Source organism: Rhea americana, unplaced genomic scaffold, assembly GCF_003343005.1.
Source record: "Rhea americana isolate MKP2758 unplaced genomic scaffold, rheAme1 scaffold_228, whole genome shotgun sequence".
NCBI lineage: Eukaryota > Metazoa > Chordata > Aves > Rheiformes > Rheidae > Rhea > Rhea americana.
Window position 1 is genome coordinate 358793 of NW_028186344.1, and position 16756 is coordinate 375548.

Genomic DNA, 16756 nt, shown 5'->3' on the forward strand with positions numbered 1-16756 from the left:
CCCCCCCCCTTCTTCTTTCTTCTCATCTTTTTCCTAACTTTTGGGTTTATACCTATGTGTTTTCCCCAGCTGAAGAAAGAGCAGGACTAACATATGTATGCTTAGAAGATAAAGTAAATGTTTGGACATGTTTCACACATCAAGAGTGCATAGTTTCCTTGGTGATGTAATTCATATTGGTTGTATGTTCAGCTTAGTGGTACGTATTCAACCTTGAAGCATAGTCATCTCCATTGTATTCAAAACTTATTGCAAGCCTTAACTTATTTTGTAGTTATATGCATATTGTGGTGATGCATTATACAACAATTTATCAGTTGCTGGCTGGTATGAAGAATTTCTTGAAGTGATTAGATGGTTAAATACTGATTCCATTGTCAAGAATACATTATTCTTATCCCCAAAGAAGACAAAACTGTTAGAAGTAGGATGAGTGCCATCTTGATACAGAAGTGATATGACTAATAGAATTGACAGTATACAGCTTCTATTACTTGAACTGAGTAAATGAAGGGGCCTCAAAACCATTAGCTGTGACCCCCTTACTTCACATTTTTGTGCTATTTGGGATTTCAGCTTAGCCAGGATACCAGCGAGGGTTTAAAGTATGCCACACATCTGTTTGCAATTGCCTAATTTTAATGGTGGATTTCCTGAAGAGTTAAGGTAATATAAAGAATTGTGAGAGGATTAAAAGATTGTTGAGATTTCCAGCTAGGCTTCTTTTACTATGTTTTCTTTTGGATTCATGCAATCACTTGCATTAAGGTCAGCTGTTTCTAAAGTACTCACAARAACAGACTTTTTGAGTTATAAGAGTCTTTTGTGATGACTTTAAATGTCAATAACTCGCTTGTTTAGCATTAAATAATCAACATATACAAAGATTTCCAAGCTAGCCACTAGCTAGAGCACAGAAACAGATTCACTTGTGTCACTGCAGAACAAATAATGTTAACAACAGCACACAATTAATTACACTTTTCAGCACTCTAAACTTCAAGAGATGTAGCTAATAGACTGCAGGACTGCTTGCTGATTTAGTGAACATATCAGGAGTGTTGACACCTAAGAACCAATAAACTGATGAATTGAAGATTATCTGCTTTCTCTCATTCTCTGGTCATTTACTCAGCAACCCAGACATCAGCTGTCTGCTGCTGTAGTTACTAGAAACTGCCTTTCCAGGACATTTTTTTTTCTTAACAGTACAATAGAAAAACTGTTGAGAAAACACTCTTTATGATCATCTTTCGGGCTCATGATTGAATCTGATTGTTAACTACTGGAAGAGTAGCTATGATTTTGACTGTGAGGCTTGCTGAGGGATTCTCTCTCTTATCTACAATGTGTTATACTGGCAGGCTCTAACAACTTGGAGGAGATTCTTTATGGCCAATGAGAAAATACTAAATAGTAGAGGGAATCAAATGTTCACGTAGGCAGGACTACTGTAAATTTACCCTACTTTTCCTTTTGTGTGATTTTTCGGATACCTTTCTCCAATATTTTTTGCTCCTCTTTTCTTCCCCCTCCCTGCTATCCTCACTCCTATGACCTTCCCCTTCCTGAGGAGCTTCGTGTTTCTTTTTCAACACATTCATAATCGTTTTTTGTCTCGTTCCTGTCTCTGTGCTGACAGTGTTTTCCTGTTCCTAAGACCCTCAAACCCATTCTTTTATGAAAATCAATCCTCTGCTTTTTTCACCTGTTTTTAGTGAACTCCAGGCCATTTGCTCCATCAGACAGCCATCTGTCTGAAATTCACAGCTTTTTACTCACTGGTGGCCAGTGGTGGTAAGAGTTTGGGACTGGAGAGAAGAGCCAGTTTCTTCGGTTTAGTCGAAGGAATTTGTCCAAAAAGTGCAGCTTCTTTGAATGTATACAAGAGGGCCTCCCCTTGCACTTTGTTTACTCAAGTGGCACATGCTTTATATTTTGACATTGTCCTACGTCACCTCTGAAAAAGGTATCATGAGCTGTATTCCTGAGGGGCTAGCTAACTTAGATAAAAGAATCCAGCAATTGCATATGAGAATACTGTACTCTGTTTCCAGACATAAATCAATATGATAAATGAATGTTCCTAGTTAATGACAGAGATCTAACCACTCTCTGAAAATGTATATTATTGTACAAACTGCTGGACATACTTGACTGGTAAAAGAAAGAGCAACTTGTATGATAACTTCTTTGCAGTTGTAGTGCTGCAAAGAAAGTCCAAAATCAAGTTTCATACCAGACGTACTTCTAGAAAAGCAATAGTTGATTTTAAGTTAAAAATCTAAAAAATCAACACCACAAAATATTTTAAGGGAAATTTTTTTATAAAGAAGGTTCATAAAATTATACCATAGAATAATTTTAAAAACTTAATACAAATGAAGTGACAGATGTAGTTTTAGAAGTTATGTAAAAATGATGCATACTCTTGTCACTGAAATTTACATCATACTGCTTCATCAAAGTAATTGTGGCAAAACCACAGTTGCATGGATGGTTCCAGCAAGTGAATTTTTTATCTTGCATTGTAATGTTTTTAACTTCATAAAGTACCTGCCCCACATAAGCATAAATGAGGTAAGAACTAAGTAAATGACATCTATCTCAAAAAGCACTAAGAAACTCCAGAGTCAGTTTATTTTATCCTTCAATGGCATCTTCTGGATGATCAGTTTTTGAAAACAAAGATGCTTATTTTTGGATGTGAGAATATGATATTATTCATGCAGTTTTGAAAACTTTGTTCCTGATGCTCAGAAAGTTCTGGAAAGTTTCATTTTCTAACAGTGACGCTTCCTGTTGTAAAGATTCTGCCCTATTCTAGCTTGTTAATGATATTTTATGTCCATTTTACCTGCACTTTATCCTCATTCTGCACTAAGTGAATGACATCAATTAAGAGCTTTGAGAGCTTGGTTAAGGGTTTCTTCAGAGTGGTTCTTCTGGCATATATTAGGGTCTTTAAATAAATGTTTGGAGGAAATAAATTTTTTACCTGGAATTTTAGCAAGAGGCTTCCATGAGCTATATTTCAGTCAACTGATGGAAGTAAGGTGACAAAGTTCTGTAGTGCTTCATATAACATTATGTGATTGTGAGAACTGAGGCGAGAAGTCTTTTTACCATTTTGATGAAGACTTATTACAGAAAAAGTAGACTGACAGCTTCCTGTACCTCATTTTCATTGTAATATCTTCTCTAAAAGAAGAAACTACATCTAGACCTACTGAACTCAGTAACTCTTACCAATCCATTAGGATGAGTTTAATGGTGCAAAAAGAAATGGGACAGTTTCTTGGAGTTCTCAAAATATAAAATCAATTTTTAGTATATGAAAGGTAAGGATAACATTGCTGCTTCCAGCCTAGAGCCTTGGAGAGCATCACTTCTTGTTCATCCTTATGTTCTTTAGTGATTGTGCTCTTTGCCTGTCCAGGTCAGAGCTAGATTTTAGGTTGACTGGAAAGGAAACCAGAACTACTACTTTTGGCACTGGCTTTTAATTCTCAAAGAAGTGGTACATAATTAGCCATGCTTTTCCTTCCAGTCTATTTTCCCGGACAGACTCTGACTGAATTAAGCCATCATAGCTTTAGAGAAAATATTCTAATGACCAAGTTAAAGCATGGTATTCCTCAATAACTACAGAGTGACTCCAAATCTGCTGCACTCTCCAAAGAAAAAAGGAGTTGAGGCTGGAGCCTGCAATGTCTGCCATCCTGTCTGCTTCTCTGGTAACAATTTCCTGCCTGTGCTCTCTCTGTTGCTGTCTGCTACCAGCTGTCATATCTGAGCAACAGTCTCACAAGTTTGTATGTTCAGTCATATGCGCATTTCAGCCAGAATGGGAAATGAAAGGATCTTGGAGCTTGTTCATGATTGTGAAGCTTCTTGCCTGTCTCTAGAATTGTGCAGATAGGAAGTCAAATTTCCTTTTGGATGGTTCGTTTCCAGTTCTTTGATGTAAGAGTTGAGAAAGCTCTGATCAGGATGTCATTAGTGATTTTGTGCTCCCTCCCTTCATTTCCCCACCCTACCCCCTCAACACACCATGGGACAGTGTGGACTGGCAAGATTGCAGCTTGTTTTCATATTTAAGTGTAATTATCTTAAATGAACATTTTGCTTAAGCAAAGCCTAAGAATAATCAATCGCTTTCTTGGAACTGTTTCTGAAATACTTGGAGTGGGATGCACGTGCCTGCACAGACATGCTTCTATGGTCTTGGATAACTGAGACACCTGCTGACCAGGGCTGGCACATGTGACCTTCCCTAGACTTACAGGAGGTCTGGCAAGACAATCTTGGGTTTGCTAAAATGGCAATAGACACCTATATTTAGGCACCTGAATCACAGTTCTCATCAATTTGCTGAGTACATATTCTTCCTTCTAATATATTTAAAAATAACCCACAAATCTTTGCAAATATTTGCAGTGCCACCAGAAAGGCTCTTTTAACCCAGGACATGCTGCAGTTCTCTGTAGCAGACAGGCCTCCAGTCTCTCACAGAGCCTAACATAAATTCTTTGTGAGTTTGGTAGCCAGATGTCTAGGGCACGTCTTCAATGCAGTTACCATCCACTTTTTGCCATGAYGCTGTTACCTTCTCTTGCTATTATCTGCAAGATCCTCTTATAAAATGGGTGGTAATTGCACGGGGAGCTGCATCTAGACTTAGATTCACAGCCTTCTCTACTGATCTGGCAGTTCTTGTCTGCTAATGTATTTGGCTGCCAACACAGTGCAGATGGTCTCTCAGGCTTGTCCACAAGGTGAGCCCTCTCCACCACTGCTGTACAAGATTGCCACCAGGCCTGCCCTCTGGCCTTCTTTCATCACCCATCCAAAGGCTTGCCTTTCCTTCACAGAGGTGTGGAGGGAAACCTGAGTCAGGCAGAACTTTGACATACATATTCCTGCATCCTTTGCAATGTGCTTACAAAAACATCAGAGGGGTTTACAAAATATCTACCGAGTCCAGTAATATTTGAACACAAACTAGAACAATAAACTTTTAATTTGGAAAACTCAAACCACTGAGATCTCCTAGTTGCCATCAAATACAAAATGATTTGAAAGCAAATCTCTGCTTTCCTCGTATCACTGAAGGGCAAATCTTTTGCCTCAGTCTTCTTGTCCATCCAGCAACTTTCAGTGGCTTTTTGGGTTGCAGCGGCCTCCACACTGAACATGGTGGATCCTCAGATCCTCAGAGAAAAGTCAGTTTTTCTCTCACTTTGGAGGCCTGGTGTCTGCTGCCTGCTTTTTCTCAAATATCTTCCTCTTTCTTTTAATGCTGCAGGCTATCTGCATGCTTTGTTTTTCACTCTGCCTCCAGTTTTACCTGCACTCTGCATCCTTTCTGCAGCTGAGCAGGCTGTATAGCTCTCAGAGGAGGCTCAGGGCATGCACCTCCCACCCTCCCCAGAAGTGTCCATCTCAGCCAAAGTGCAGCACCCAGCACAAAACAAGCAAGCATTTTCATCCCTGCTGCCAGCCACACTCCTCCAGCAGGATATACACATTCAATAATAGCGAACAACTGAAGCCCGCACAACTACCCTCACCAGCTGTTTTAGAAGCTATCTTTTTCAGTTTATAGTCAGYAGGTAATACCTGTCATCAAGTGTAGTGCACTTTGTTCCTAGTACAAGTCCAAAACTTACTGTTATTCACTGTAAGGCACCTTTAACGTCTCAAAGAATTCTGTGAGTAGAGAGACTTTGCTCCATACGAGGCCTTCAGAGAGCAGTGTTCCCAGGGCCTTTGTGGTCAACTAAAATCTGCCTGCAGCTCTTTATGAAGACTCTGTTTCTTGGCCCATCTTGAAATAAGCTGTTGCTCAAGTCTACGTGGCTGGACTTGGAGACAAAGAGGTAATGACAGACAAGCAAATGTGTAAGAAATCTCTCCAACCAGGAATCTCTCCAACTGTATGTTCCTTGCCTGACAGACGGTGGTAGAAGAGTTCCTTCAGAATAGCATAACTTAAGCTGGGCATGGACAGCCTGTCTGGTGTTCTCGCTTCTAGATATGCTAGGGGAGGGGAAAATGCTGAGAGGTCGACACACACAGCCTTTTCAGTGCTAGAGAAGATAAGAGGCATTGGAAAAATCCTTTCACATTTCACTATTGTTGTATCTGCTGCAGTTTCTGGCTTTGCAACTCATAGACCCAAAAGAAAAAGATGACAGTTCTGTGAGTGATTGCATAGAGTTAGTCTAGCCTTTTGTTTATTCTCTAGAGACTATTTTCTGCCACATTCTTGTTGCTCTTGTTACAGAAAAAGGCTTTTTCACACTGTCAGCAGCGTCAATTTCAAAACTAATCTCCCAGTTAGCCAAGATGTTCTATATTTGAGTGCTCCGCTGTTTTAAGAAAAGCTAAAGACACTTTTTTTTGTATGTCACTGACCTTTACCATACAAATGAGTGGCTCCTGTAGAAGGGAGTAGTACCATCTTGGTGCAGGTTGGCTTTTGTCAGAACTGTGGCCTGCTCAAAAATAGAGCTGCCAACTGGGCTGAGCAATCCTGATTTGCAGATGAGGTAAAGAGACATTCCCAGACAGTCAGCACAGTTGGATATTTTACCTGCTAGAGACAAAATGATGTCAGATACATGCATGTACGGTACATGGCATTTGCTTTTTTTCTTGTCCTAAACTCAGGTGTAGGTTGTAGCCAGGCAGATTTGTGTTGCAGTACTGGATTCACTGTTCAGCCAGCCAGCAGATTTTAGGCAAGAAGACTAAGAATGTTGTTTCCTTAAGCAAAAGGAAATAGATAGTGTGGCGTGAGTACACATGCACACATAGACATGAGACAGAGTGCATGCACAGTAACCAAACATTTAGAGCTCTATTCTAATTGCAAGAATAAAGCATGCTCTAGTTGCTGTATTTCTTCCTTAGGGCAGTATCTTATGGGATATCTCTGTGTTGCATGAGATTGCCCTCTGGTAGCATAACCAGTCCAGTAAATCAGAGGACTGGATATCTTGCCTGTGCTGTGATGTTCTTGAAGGGAACTGTGGTTTGCAAGGTGTGATGATGTGGGTGGTGTCTGGTAAGAACCATAGAAGTAGACATGGCTAACTCAAGTATTGTCTTTTTTTTTTCTTATCAGCTTTATTTTTAATTGGTAATAGATTGGGATGGTGAACTTAACAGAAGCAGACATCTGCTTTTTTTTAAAGTCATCCATTGCAATAATCAGCTATAATTAATTTAAAAATACCTATTTAGTATTAAATACTTATGTTGAGTATTAAATTCAATATTAGCTTATATTTGATACTAAAAACTAGCATCTCATTTTTTAGTGTATTTCAATGACTGACCTATCATTGACATAATACAATACCATGTAGTGTTGCACACATACCTACACAGAGATAAGATTTTGAAGCACAGTGGCAACAGCTAGAGAGCAATTCTGAGGATATCTTGTGTAAGAGAAAATGGAGACAGTTCTGGTAAGTATGTGGCACAAATGAGATCTGCAAACTGAAGCCAGTTTATTTTCTGTCACATCACCTGATATATCAGAATTACAGGTAGTTAATATGCCTGTCACAGAAGAGGCACAGTACTGACTCACTCCAAGGGATACTAGTTTGGTAGCACTGAAGAACTAAATTTTATAGATGCTATGAAGCAAACCAAATTGGAAGATACTTGCTATCCATTTGTTCTTTTTGAGATGACATAAATATAAGTCTGATACAATTTGTGAACTGTATTACAAAAATTGAAGAATAAATGTCAGCTTTTTAATGTTTCATTTTTATCTAGAGACTTTGAAATACTAAAGTTGCAAAGATCATGTAAGGAATTTGTTTGTGGATGCCTCACTGCTCTGACCTACTCCATGCAGTATGTGTATTAGGAGCATTTTTGCAACTGTTTGTAACCCGTTAACTAGTAACTGAGATGTATAGTCATATAAATATGCTATTTGTGGTGTGTAAACTGATATTGCTTACAATTTATTTCATATTTCAGGGGAAGAAACTACATTAAAATTAAATAACTAAAAATTAAAGCTGAGAGTAAAATAAATATAGAAGTATATTTGTCCTAGAATGGAGCATTACAAACTAGAATTTCATAATTAAAGTTATATTTAGGGAAAACTGCAGTGTGACAGAAGTAGTGCATGGTTAAACCATCTAAGACCTTGCAACTATTGTATAACTAAATCAGCGTATTTAATGTCCAGTCTTGGCATAATTCCAGTACCTAGTATGTATTTTGCTGCAAATTATTCACATATATTCAAGCATGAAGTCATAACTTTGTTTTATTTTTTCCCCCATTTTGGAATATTCTCCTTTAATTTAACTAAGGTTACCTGTAAACACTATTAAGAAACTCTGAGAGACTGTTGTAGTGATATTCTTGGTGATTTAGTAGACAGCATTGCTATTAAAACTGATGCCCAAGGCTAGAATTTGCAACTAAATCTGCTAATTAGGTTAAGAGCTAAAATACCAGTAGGCCTAACTGCATCTTTAGGCACTTAAGTACCTTTAAATAACAACCCTTAGTCTCTCTCTCTCTTTCATTTGTAAAATGCCGATCTTAATACCTTCTCACTTTGAGATTGTAATACAAAGACAAAAATAGTGAGGTGCCTAAATAACACTGTGGAAAGGAGCCAGCAAACCAGACCATCCTTCCTAGACCTCAGTCCCTTACTCTTGGTTAAGCCAGCCTGTCTTGCTGACATAATAGTGTTTGTTATAGTGAATGCATTACTGGCAAAGGACTACTCTCTCATCTTTTTAAACTCAACCCTTAAGGCATATTACTGAAGAGAAAAAAGAAGCCTTAAGATGCAGAGTACTGCTTCTGGAAGAAACAGGCTGTATTTTGAGTTGTGTGTTCTTAAATGGCCAGCATTTCTTCCTGTCTTAAAAGCTACCATTTTTACATGAGTTCAGTAGTGGAAAAAATGTGAATCTAGTAATTGTGCCTAAACTAGCTGTTGCTTGAAGAGGTGTTGTATTGTGCTGGTTGTCTAAACGTGATTTTGCATAGGTGTTTATTCTGACTTGAAGAGAAAATGGCAGAGCCYAGCTGATCAAAAAATCTGGAAGGTATGTTTGGCTGTGTGACAAGGCAAGGGAGGTGCCTTGACTTCTTTTGTATTTGTCTTTTAGTCTAAGATGATAGGAATATGTTGTATAAAGGTAAAAGCACATGGTATGCTCTCATGAATTCCATGATACCACTATTGCTAACATTGTGTTTTGCCTGTCTGTCAAACTACTTTTTCGCTGTCAAGAGCTACAGTCTACTTCCTTATGTAATGGGCTGCTTGCATAGGGAAGCTGTAAGGAATATCTGCCTTACATTCTAGTCTCATCATGGCCAAGATCTTTTCCAAAGAAACACATGAGCAGCTATGAGAGAAATATGACCTAAAACTAAACTGAATGAACAAATACATGTAAATGCAGATATAGCAAGAAAATAACAGTATTTTAAAATAATGTCCAGGAGATTATATAAAGATTTTCCTTTCTGTAGCTCATAGAGGAAGATTGCCTTTATAAAAGAAATACACTTAGACTAAAGATTGTAATAGTAACTGAATGAAATTAACAGTTTATTTGAGGAGAAAATGAATCAAAATCTCCTGTGTTACACTGATAATGTAGAAGTACTCTTGAAGATAAGATTTGTCTTAGATTAATTCCAGCAGAATTAATCTGCATCTGGGAAGAGAATGGGGACAGTTGTTTTCACTATAGGAAATAAAATCTTTACTTTTTTCACTCCAGTCTTGGGGCCTTTACTCAAAGGAAGAAGTTATTTTGATTATATTGCCAAGGTTTTCTAGACTTAAAAAGATTTAAAATGTTCATTAGGTCAGTGACCATTTCATGTACAGAAGAGGTCACTGCAGTTTCAGATAACTTTAGGGCAGAACTGCTTATTATTCTAATTACAACAGCAACATTTTAAGTTAAAGTACCTATTCCATTTCTGTGTGTTCCCTTACAGATTCACATGCCTGAATCTGTATTTTAAAGCATACTTCTGCATATGAATAGCTTGGTTATAAATGTGAATAAGAAATTACATTCAGGATTTTTTAAAAGCTGACTTTAAATATCTGAGTAGAAGTTATTTTTTTAAAAAAGCCTATTAGCAGCACCTCTGTGACTGAAAGAAGTACCAAGGATTTTATTTTTGTGAAGTCCAAACAAAACTCTTAAGTAGGAAAAGGTGCAAAATACCACATGAAAAAATCTCTCACTAACAAGGCTGCTGTTTCTAGATATGCCCAGACAGATTTTTTTCCCCAAAAATTTACAGATTCAAAAGGTCTTAACATTTGAGACCATGAGTGTACATGATGAACCTAAAAGATAAGATAGATTCCTTAGTGACAGATTCTACCTTTGAAATATGAGACAGAAAATTATTGCAGTACTGTATATTGAAACCATTTAGTAGGTACAGCATAGGAAATAATAAGAAGTGCATGTAGAAAATACAATCTAGAAATTATACAGTAGGTTCATAACTGGCGAGCTTTGGTAAAGGGAGAGGTGGACTAAGTATAACTTTAAAATAAACTATGAGATTAGTCCCAAAGAGTGACACAGAAGGCAGTGAAAGAGAGTTGGCCTGTGATGAAAATAAAAACAATTATTTCTTCATACAGGCTTTGAAGAAATGTTCTAATGCTCTTCCTTGTACACCRTTAGTTCATCTAATACGTAGTATTCTATAATGGTAGTTATTTTATAAGGAAGGTTACCTGGAAACAGAAAATTGATTTTCATTTGGCAGATGTAAGTGCAGAAAAGCTCCTATATGAAGATACATTGGAATGAAGGGGATTACCTACCTGAGGAGGACATAAATAAGAACAGACATAATATGAAGTTCAGAAATTATTTGGTGSTATACAGAAGGTAGACTGGGAGATTCAGTTTTCCCTGTCTGCAATAAAGGCATTATGCAACATTCATAAAACAGTAAATTGATAAAAACAGAATAGATTAGATTTCTTTTAAACATAGCCTACAGTTAAATTGAAGGTATTTTTAAGCTATGTTTGCAGAGAGCATTGTTGAAACCAAAAATTAATTAAGTTATGAAAATACGAGTGGTAGATCTTTGTTGGTGCACAGTGCCATGCCTCCATGATCTTCTGCTGGGGATATTTCTCATAATACTTAAACATGTGGTTACTTAAGAAAACTGTATGGGTTTCTTGCAGTATAAAACCTCTCTACTACAGGCCTAATTTCAATTTAAAATCTCAAAGGTTTCTAATGGTATTTGGTATTGGTATATATATAATTTCTAATGGTAGCCAATTWTGCAGTGCTGGATATTGCTTTTTCCTTGAAAGCACTGGGTGACCGGTGTTGGAGGCAGCATTGGAAGAGTAAGCCAATGCCCACAATAGCCCTATGTGCCACAGTGCTGAGGCCCACAGCAATTTTCTGCTTAGGACTGCGAAGGGTCAGTTGGTGGCCAGGTCAGAGGGGCGATCTGGCTTTGTAGCATGCCTGCACCAGCCTAGCATGTCCCGTGGGATGGAGAGAGAGGTGGCTCGCATCTGCTACTCTGCTTGCAGCCCCGTACCTTGCAGAGAGAGCAGCTGCAGCTGAACTGAAGCCAGTTCCTATGGGGTGGGTTGAACCTTTTGAATGCATGTGTCTAATCATTCAGTCCATTTGCTCGGGCTGTGAGCTTCTTCCCAGGGTTTGATTCTGGGAGAAGTTTCCCCCTTTTGTTTGCAGTTTTCACGTTCACAGCCAATTCAGCTTTGGCTGCATCAAGTCTTCTAAAAATCGCTTGAGCCTAACAATGGCCCTGTCAGGAACCTCTCAGGGCCCAGTTTTTCCCTTCTAGTTCATGCAGTCTGACCTATTATACACCACCTGTAAATCTATGTTTAAGTTGGTTCTGTTCTCTCTGAACAGGAAACAGGACTTAAAATAAAAATTTCAAGGAAGATCACAGAATGGGGATCAGGTTAGCCCTAGTCCAAATGAGTACAACTCCATCAAATTCAGGAAATAAATACTTGCTCTTGAGTTCCTGTCTTCTAGATTTTTTGCTACGATCTGTTAGGCACATTTGCTATAATTTCTTTCTTTCTTTCTTTCTCCCTAGGGAGGATTTTTCCATACATATGTATGCATGTGTATACGTAAATAAAATTAAGATTGGTATCTTAAGTATCAAGTGACAGCATATATCTACCTTGTTCAAGATACTTACAGTTGTGATTAGAGATCAATGGTTATAAAGAGAATTCATTGACTCTAGCAAATTTATTTTTGAAGTTTTACAGGGTGGGTGATGTCTGCTGAGTGGCAGGTCAATGTAGGTTTGATGCATTAATTTTAAATACGTGCTTTTGTGTGTAAGTATCCTTAAGAAGAATCAAGGACTTTCCTTTGCAGACAAAAGAGAAAAAATAAAAAAATCTTAACAGGCAATCCATGAAATAATGTCCTTTGAATTAGAGAACAGCAGTATCTGGTAACTCAGAATGCACAGTTTGAGCCTTCCAAGCTTTCACTGCCCTGGTTTTCTTTCAGCAGTACCTTTCTTAACATGATAGCAAAACTTGAATAGTGTTAAAAAGCCTTTTTCCTCACATAGTTTGCAAAGTACAGCATCACAGGAAGTAGCATTGAAGAGACCCCCAGATGTTGTGTTGGCCACTCCTTTACCCAGAGAGAGGATAAGCTATACTTACTTCATTCCCAACAGATGTCTAACCTGTTTTTAAAAACCTCTAAGGAGTGAAATCCCACAATCTCCCTGGGTGGTGCTTCACTCTATTCATGCTTAAAAATGTATTTTTGTTGTTTTGTTTTTTTCCCCCTATAGTGGTATGGGTCTCCCTGTATCATTCATTTTATGGTGGTCTGAAATGTAATGCTGTTTGCTTTTAGAAAACTGTATGAGCAACTTGGCTGCTAGATAATTGCTCAGAGTTACTTCGGCAGTCTCAGACTTCAAGACTATGATGATAAATTCTTGCCAGTTCTTTGTGATTTTTATGTCCATCTCATGGTATTTGGTGTTTTTTTCCTGAAGCTACAGTTACTGAGTCACAGATCTTCACTTTTATTTCAAAAAGAAAAAAAAACCCTACCCTCTCTCCTAGCTGAAGCATAATGATTGCAAAGGCTTAAAAGTGAGAAGACAAAGGAATTAGCAACCATTTTTTTTTCACGTTTCATTTATAATTTTGRGGGATTTAAATGCTTGGGCTGCTCATTATTAAAAGTTCTGACCCTACACTTGCATGAAACTCCATTAACTTGCTTGTGTTCTGTGCAAGCACAGAAGTAAGCGCAGATTACTGAACCTTAAACCTTAGTAATTTATAACTGCAAAGATATGTTTCTGCTGCGTGCAGAGCTAGTGTTGATTTGAGTACTATCTTGTAGTGCCTAAGATGGATGATGGGTAATAAACTGTATTTTATGAAGCTGTGGGAAATGGTATTTGCAATCATAGCACAGTATCAAACCTTGATAAAGGTGTGTAAGTGCTCTTCTAAAAATATTGAAGGTTGAAGTGGTTCAGAAAGTTTGGTAAACAGGGAGCTGTACTGTTATGTACTGCAACACAAGGTAAGAGAAAATACTGCGGGAAAGTGTTCAGATATGGCAAATCATATCTTTCAAATTCATTTTCAGGAGGAGCATGGAAGGCATTTCTCTGCTTTGTCGCAGTTATACATTTCTTTTTAAATGTGAGTATTGCTTCATTTGCATACATTTTTTGTGTAAATGCTACATTTTATGACAAAATAACCTCATATATATGTAAGAAATACTAAGTCATAAGGATCTATGACATAAAAATAAGTTTTCTAGATCTGCATCAAATTATAGATCTGCATTAAACTGTAGCTGCATGTATCAGGAGAGTTTTGTGAAGTTCTTTAGAAAATAAAGGGTCAAGGCAAGAAAAATACCAACTGTCCTTCAGTTTGTGTGTTATTGACACATGCCAGATGACTCTTATAGGATAGATAATGAGTTGTAGCTGAACAAATTTAAGTACAAAACCAAAACTTTTCAGTTCAGTGAAATAGTAAATGCCCTCTGTGTGTTTGTCATGGTATCACTTGTAGATTGTTACAATGCTCAAATTAGTTAATTCTGTTATCCCCCTGCCCCAAATCAAAATACATCTGGTATTTGTTGGATTTCTGCAAATGATGGCTGGACATCGTGGCTTTGACCCTGTTTCATTGTGATTAAACTTGTTAAGATTTTATGGTTTTAGTGTCTGTTTTACAACATTTTCATTACTGTGTATTTTGTTAAGGTTCAAGTGGCTTGTATTTTTATGGTTGCATCTGGTCTGTATAAATCCTTCTCCAGTTTAAAAAGCTACTTGTCTCAGTGGACTTGAGGGATTTTGAAGTATAGCAGGATGCTTCATGCGTATCTGTCTATTATATGCTGATACCTAGAAAATACTTTCTCCTGGGCGAGCTCATAATAATCTTATTACTTAAAAATATGGAAAAAGATTTGTTTCTATGTGTTTGTGTATTCTTGCATGTGTATGTTTCTTATTTCCAGATTTTAATATTTTGCAACATTTGTCTTGAAAGCAAGACTAGTTTTTTGAAAGGTGGTTCAGAATGTCCTTGGAGTAAGTTCTAGCATGTTTGTGTATGTGTGTGTGAGTATTTATATTTATATAATATGTAACCCTAATGTATTATTGGATTAATACTTTTTTGTAAGTATTCAAGAAGAAATCTTGACTGTATTGAAGTCAAGAAATCTTGAGTTTTCTTTCCCATGAAGATGATAGGGTATTTTCTTTCCAATATTCATCAGTAAAAAATTACTGATTTTTTTAATGTTGTACTGGCTGCATGTTTTATAAGCTCCTCATACAAAAACTGTTTGATTTATGTTTAGAAAGGAAAAAAGGATATTCTCTTGTTTTAGTCCTGCAGTTTGCTGTATTTCTAAAAAAGTGAAATGGGACAACTACAAATAAAATTATTTAAAATAAATAGTAGTGTATAAATAACTAGTTTCTGAGACTGTAAATGCAATCAAAACAATGTTTTCTGCATCTTTTCCTTGTTTGTTGTTTTTATTTTCATATCCGTTTTCAAGAGGTTGTCCCAAAACTCTGCAAACTTGATGGCAGTCCTTACTTTAATCAAGACTGGACCTTCTTTAGAGATATTTGTTGTGTAGAGCATTTGCTCAGTACTGAGTACTTTTAATGGACTATGATGATTATTTGCAGAAATGTGCAAACATTTAATGAGATGAAATATAAAGCATTCTTTTTCTTAATTTCTTTTCTCTGCAATCTATTAACATACCTGTGGTTGTAATAAAGACTTTGCTATGATACTGATACAGTTCTCTCACTAATAGCTGTATCTGAACTTCACATCTTTTGGTTGCTTTTTCACTGTCTTCTGTGCATCAAAAATGACTGTTTCACATGAACCTTTCAAAGAATAAAATTGTCCAAATCCTATTGCTATTAAGTACTCTTGAATATAGCCCTTGCATGTAATGTACCTCACAATGTCATCAGTTCTTCATTTCTAATTTCTCATTTTTTCCTTTTGCTCCCCCAGCACAAGCTGCCTGTCCATACCGTCATTTCCATTTTCTTCTATGAGCTGAGTTTCATTAATAACTCAAGCAATATACCTTACATATGTAAATGTTTATACATGAACATATACATATCTACTTCTGCCTATTTTTCACTTTACATGTTTTACACTTACGCTTTATACCTTACATATAAACACCAATGTGCACACATGCACAAAATTTTCACAAAAAGTAGGATAGGAGTAAAATATATTTGTTGGTGCTGATAAAAGTTATGCTCACATGGCGTTGGTTTTTCACCTCCACTTGATTTACTCTTTCGAGTTATTCAGTGCACTCAAGATTTAGAGGTGGTCTGTATCAGCCAAGCTGGTATCAGCCTGACAGCTCGTACACACTCTCTGTCTTTTGAGGATCCTTTTCTGAAGAGTGTCTTGACTTTTTAGGGGAACACTGTTTTCTCAGCACTTTGGTGCACGTAATGTGCTCATGTCATTCCACAAGTACGAGGGGGTGGAAAGAACTAAGAGAACAGCAGAATTGGAGGAAGTCACAGAATGTCTGTTTTGGTATGGGTACAGAGCTGAAGTTGTATGAAGATCAACTGGTTTTTGGATCCCTTCGGTTGTTTAGTGTGAGAGGGAAACACTTGGGTAACAGACGCTTTTGTGGATTTTTAACTGGAGAAAGTTCTGAAATAGCTATTGCCTCATTGTGGTATTAGGGAGCATGGGAGAACTCAGTCTCTCGTGCTCAGCCTAGTCAGTGAGACTAGGGAAATGCTAGTTGGTGCCTTGCAGCTACGAGAGGATTTTCACATTGTTAAGCATGACAATTCATTTACGGATATCTGTAGTTTGAGAAGAGAAAAAACAAACTTGATATCTGCAGACATCAAGTTTAGATCTTCTTGCTGCAGGACAGGCCTGACAACGAAAAAGCAAAATCCAACTCAGAAAAATGCATGCAAGCTCCTTAAAGAACAACTTCTGTGTAATGCTTAGGATAGACTGAACTTTTAGTAGTGGTTGTTAAAAACTGTGTCTCACTTCTACAGTAAGATTTGAGATATTCCTCCACAGGCAAGCTGACAGACCAAAAGTTGTCATCATGAAGCCTGGAAATATTTTTTGTTTGTGTTTTTTTTTTTT